Source organism: Malus domestica, chromosome 05 (assembly GCF_042453785.1).
Source record: "Malus domestica chromosome 05, GDT2T_hap1".
In the NCBI taxonomy this organism is placed as follows: Eukaryota; Viridiplantae; Streptophyta; class Magnoliopsida; order Rosales; family Rosaceae; genus Malus; species Malus domestica.
Window position 1 is genome coordinate 8,137,857 of NC_091665.1, and position 5,828 is coordinate 8,143,684.

Genomic DNA, 5,828 nt, shown 5'->3' on the forward strand with positions numbered 1-5,828 from the left:
TCATCATTTCTGACCCGAAACCCACCTCTATATTCAACAGCGATGCGGTTTTCCGGATCTGGGTTGGACCTGGACGAGTGGAAGCGCGCTCTTTCTCAGTCCGAAAGCACCTCCGGAGCTTCTCCATCTTGTGACGGCACTGTATGGCGGTCTTGGGGGGAGAGACGAGGGGGCATTGGTCGTTGACGGAGGACGCAACGGAGTCTCAGTCGGCAGATTTGAGGTTGGATCGGCCGCGAGCTAACCATCGGTCCTTGTAGAGGGAGATGAGGGCGTGGGACTCGTCATGGGTCCAGCAGGGTGGTGGGAACTTGCGGGGTTTGATGAGGGCTGACGAGAGAAGACGAGAGCAGATCTACCATTTCCTCTGAAGCTTTGCAAATCTATTTAATCCCAGCACCTTTGAACCCCAATCCTGAACCATTGCATCTGAAGGCTTTGTGGAGCTCCGACCGAGAGAAGACGAGAGTAGGCGGCGGAACGGTGGAGAAGGAAGGACGATCGTCGAGACCATCGATTCGCTCGGTTTCACATTCCCCGCAGCTATTTCAGCAGAGAGAGTGAGACTTGTGAAGATGGGCTTTGAGAGCTGGGCCCGGATTTGTAATTGGTGGACAAGGAAGGAGATGGGCCTGGATTTGGTCTATGGTTTTGAAGGGCCTATTGCTGCTAGATAGAGGACATACATACATATATATATATATATATATATATATGTATAAGGAATATGTTCCTTTCTCTCTTTTATTTATTTATTTATTTTTTTTTATGTAAATACATAAAGCATGTATCTCTCTCTCTCTCTTTTTTTCTTTTTTTTTTGTACAAAGAAATTGTAATAGCATCAAAACTTTTAATTAAATCTTTATTCCTTATTTTGGGTGTGACTGGACTCAAATTTTGAATATTCGAGTTGCCTACATACCCTTCCAAAGAAAGAGATCAAGTCAAAACGTAGTTTAAATACATACATATTTTTTTGATATTTTCTTTTTGTGTCGTTTGCAGTTTTAACTCATGCAGGCAATGAGTGTTGGTTTCGTTTGCCGTTTCAGCTCGTGCAGACAATGAGCATTTGGTGCCGTGTTGCAGTTTCAGCTCATGCAGGCAAGGAGTGTTGGTTTCGTTTGCAGTTTCAGCTCGTGCAGACAAGGAGCCTCTTGTCCTACAGTTTAGGCTCGTGCGGATAAGGAGCTTTGGTTCGTGCAGTTTAGGCTCGTGCGAACAATGAGCATTGGTTCGTGCAGTTTAGGCTCGTGCGAACAAGGAGCATTGGTTAATTTGTCAAGCAATTTTGGAAAGGCGTTCCTCACAATCTTCATAGCAAGGAGCCTTGACCGAGTGATTGAAGAAGTCTTCGGGCAAGAAATCGCGCATTGTGATGGGGACGGACGATCTTCGTGTCGAAGTTTCATCATGTTCAACACGTTCACGTTGCTTTGAAGGTTGACAAGAGCTGCTTTGCCCCCTTTCCGATTGGCGGACTTGTGGAGGAGACGTATGCTTCTTGTGCAATTTCTTAGGAGTGACTTGAGTCCATCTTTCAACTTTGCTCGTCTTAGAGGATGCCCCCGGAGGTTGAGGTAAAAACTTTGAGTAGGAAGAGCCAGAAGTGATGGTGGTATAGTTTGACTTCACCACATCGTCAAGATCTAGCTCGATGATTCCTTTCTGGGCCAGCTTCATGATGAGATCTTTCAGCACGAAGCACTTTTCTGTCGGATGACTGATGAAGCGATGGAATTTACAGTACCTAGGACTGTCGGTGCGATTCATCTCTTCTGGCCGTCTGCACTCAGGCAAGCCGATCACCTTCTTTTCCAGCAAGTCTTCTAACATGGCAACCACATCAGAGTCGGGGAATGGATAAGTTTTCTCTTCAAGCTCCTTCAAAGTTTGTCTACGCATCTCTTGATCATGAAAAGCCTCGGTTTGAATCGCCTTGCCTCGTGTAGGGATTTTGACGGGAGCTGTGTTGACTGTCATCGCTTCCTTGGTGGGTTTCCATGCAGCCTTTTCCACCTTTGTCCCAAGAACTTTGTCGTCCTTGTAGTCGGCGATCGGTTCTTTCTTCCCATGATGGGCGATGCTCAACTCCATGTCATGGGCGAGAGTGGCCAATTCCTCGAATGTCCGTGGTTTAATGCCTTGAAGGATGTATTGCAAACCCCATTGCATGCCTTGGATGCACATCTCGATTGAAGAGGTTTCCGAGAGCCTGTCTTTACAGTCGAGGCTTAGAGTGCGCCATCTGTTGATGTAGTCAATGACTGGCTCGTCCTTCCATTGCTTTGTGCTTGTTAGCTCTAGCATGCTCACAGTGCGGCGGGTGCTATAGAAGCGGTTGAGGAATTCCCCCTCTAATTGCTCCCAGCTGTTGATGGACTCAGGCTCTAGGTCCGTGTACCACTCAAAGGCGTTTCCTTTCAGCGAGCGCACAAACTGCTTGGCAAGGTAGTCCCCTTCGGTTCCTGCGTTGTTGCAAGTTTCAACAAAGTGGGCAACGTGCTGTTTCGGGTTTCCTTTTCCATCAAATTGCATGAACTTTGGTGGTTGATAACTCTTTGGCATCTTCAGGGCATCAATCTTCTTGGAGTAGGGCTTCGAGTAGAACAAGGAGGTATGTGAGCTCCATTCGTACTGTGCCTTGATGGTGTTGGTGATCATCTCCTGCAGCTGCTGGATAGAAAGAGATCCCATGAGTGCCGCTGCTTGGTCTGGCTCCGGCTTCACATAGTTTTTCTCCACCTGAGGCTTCTCTTCTTCGTCATCTCTTCTCTTTAGTGGATCATTCTCTGGGTCGGCGTTTTCGTCGTCCTGTGGCTCCAGTCGGCTGACGAGTGCAGCGATTTGCAAGTCTTTTTCTTCAACAATCCGTGTTAGCCTTGCGATCGCTTCATTCATTTGAGCCAGTTGTTCTTCAATGGAGGTAACGCCGATGGTCATGACTTGTGCAACCAATAGACGTGACTTTCCTTTAGACATCCAAGATGCTGACGAAGAACGTCTTTGGCTGTTTTGGGATGTCATCTTGTGTGCCTTAGCAGCATGCTTCGGTGCCCCCAGCGAGGTCAGGTTGATGACAGACTCACACATTTGATGCTCCCCTTGCTCTTTTAGCGGCACCAACTTTGAAGTGGCATGTTGAGAAGCGGTTGTGGTGCCAATGGATTGTCCGTTTGCGGCAAAAGTGCTCAGGCTTCTTCCCTTTATGAGAACGGCTTGTCCTTTGCTTGATGCCATTGATTTTGGAAGTGTGCTTGAATTTCTTGAACGGAGAAATAGATGAGAGGTAGAGATTGTCCCACTGGGCGTGCCAATTTGTGAACACGGAAAATTCCTGAAACGAAAGAGACAAGAACAACGTGCACAGATAAATATTTGTATTTGATGATTTTGGGTTACAATCTCTCTCTATTTTGATCCTCTGATTCGATCTCCGTAAGGTGTTGATTTGTGGATGTTTCGTTGATCCAAGGGCCGTCGAGGCTTGATTTTGGATGAACTGTTGGAAGTTTCTTCAAGGGGCCGTGGGCTTGATCTTTGAAGATGGATTTGAGCGGATCTTCAAGGAGCCGTTGGGGCTTAATCTTGAAGATGAGTGTTTCTTCAAGGGCCGTTAAGGCTTGATCTTGAATAATGGTGATGAACGGATCTTCAAGGGCTTTTGGGCTTGATCTTGAAGAACGGTGATGAACGGATCTTCAAGGGCTTTTGGGCTTGATCTTGAAGAACGGTTGGATGTGTGGATTTGTCGACGTTGTTGATCCAAAGGGCCGTTGGGGCTTGATCTTGGATGAACGGATGATGAACGATGGTGCTTTCTTCAAGGGCCGTCGGGGCTTGATCTTGAATTGGTGGAAGTTCTTCAAGGGCCTTTGGGGCTTGATCTTGAATTGGTGGATGGCTGTTGATCCAAAGGGTCGTTGGGGCTTGATCTTGGAAGAACGATGAACGAAGAACGAAGAACACTTTCTTCAAGGGCCGTCGGGGCTTGATCTTGGAAGAACGATGAACGAAGAACGAAGAACGCTTTCTTGATTCTTCGGGAACCTGGATGCTTGAGAGCTTCGGAGTTTCAGAGTTTCAGAGCTTCAAGAATTTTGCCTAATGATTTTGGTTCCCTTAAATGAATGAATTAGCCTTCTATTTATAGAAATTTCCAAGGCCTAATTTTTTGAATATAATATTCCAGATGAAATAAGTCGTTTCTGCCAGGTGTTGACACGTGTCCTGTTTGATGACTTTTCCAACTTATTTTGATTTTTTGTTTAGACACACGCTACGTGTAAAATTTATGTAATACATGAGCGTTGAAACTTTGATTTATCGATCAACATTTATTTACCGAAATTTCGATGTCTACAATTTCATTTAATAACATTTCTAACCCCTCGCTGTAAAACCTGTATACTTTCCCAGAAAATAACATAATATGCATATAAATCTTCAAATATCTCAATTCACAAATCTTTATCAAAAACCAGAAAGTATGCCATGCCATAAACGTCAACAACAGAATAAGAATGCAACACTATAACAGGTGAAATAAGGAATCAACCGGAGACCCTGTAGTTGGTCATGTACGGTTAATTCTAAAGCTCAATATCCAATCCAACCGGAGTCACCACAGTGACCTGTACGGCGCTACTCTGCACATAAATCGGAACTACCTGAAGTAGTATGTACGATAAGAAAGGTGTAAGAATACGCTCTAGTGCTTCTCTCATCAACAACTGTATAATAATCTAAAATCACCTACAAGTCGGAACCACCTCTCATGGTCTGTACGACATGTCGGAACCCTCTAATGATTTGTACGACATGCACCTACTTGGATCCAAGGTGAGCGTGTGGTGCGGGGTGAATAATATAAGCACTAACACCAAGGGTGCAGGTTTGAGCTTTCAATACAATTCACATCACAATAAATCACATGATTACATAAAACTCACCTGATACTCACCTGTGCGTCAACGGCCCCAATTCACACATATATATATGCATCAAATACTAATTCACATATTTCATAATATGCATGCATGGCATTTTTTAAAACACACTGTCATTTAAATTCAATTTCTGGGAAAAATCAATAGTATATAGGTACATACAGAAAATACTCCCCACTCACTGGTAAGTCGAAGGGTCGTAACCCCCGTGACGTCCTTGAATGCGCTTGTCCTTGGGATATGTATCACCTATATGCGAAACAACTATAAAAACATTATTTAAAGCGCATAACCAACAATACGTAATAACTTCTTATACGATGCTCAAATTGGGTATATGAATATACCACAGTGACCTACTCGACGTCACGAATGTCGAGGTATTTTTCAAATAATTTTTGGACTTGCCACGCGCCCCCACGCGACAGGATAGGCACGGGTCCACGCGCCCCCACGCGTGTCATCCCCTACCTCCAGTCGCCGGAAAAACTCGCCGGCGCCGGAAACTGGGTAAACCTGCAATCGCCCTTTTCTCACTCGATTCTCAACCATTTTCCATGAAATTTTCACCAAAACTTCACAAATTATGAGAGGAAGAAGGCTATACCTTTACAAACTTCCAAAACCTTCAAAATCACGTCGGGAAATTTCACCAAAAACCGGCCACCTTCGAACCTTGTGATCCCGACGTCCAAAACCTTCAAACGAACGTCCCCGAGCTTCGTGAGAACCTCCTAAAGCTCACTATGAGCTTGGATTGTCCTAAAAACCAACCATTATAACGTTCGTGAACAGTACTCAAATCGGACCTCGGGTTTTCAACGTGAAATCGAAATATTTCTTACCTAAAATGAGTATGGGTGAGTTCGTAGGGTC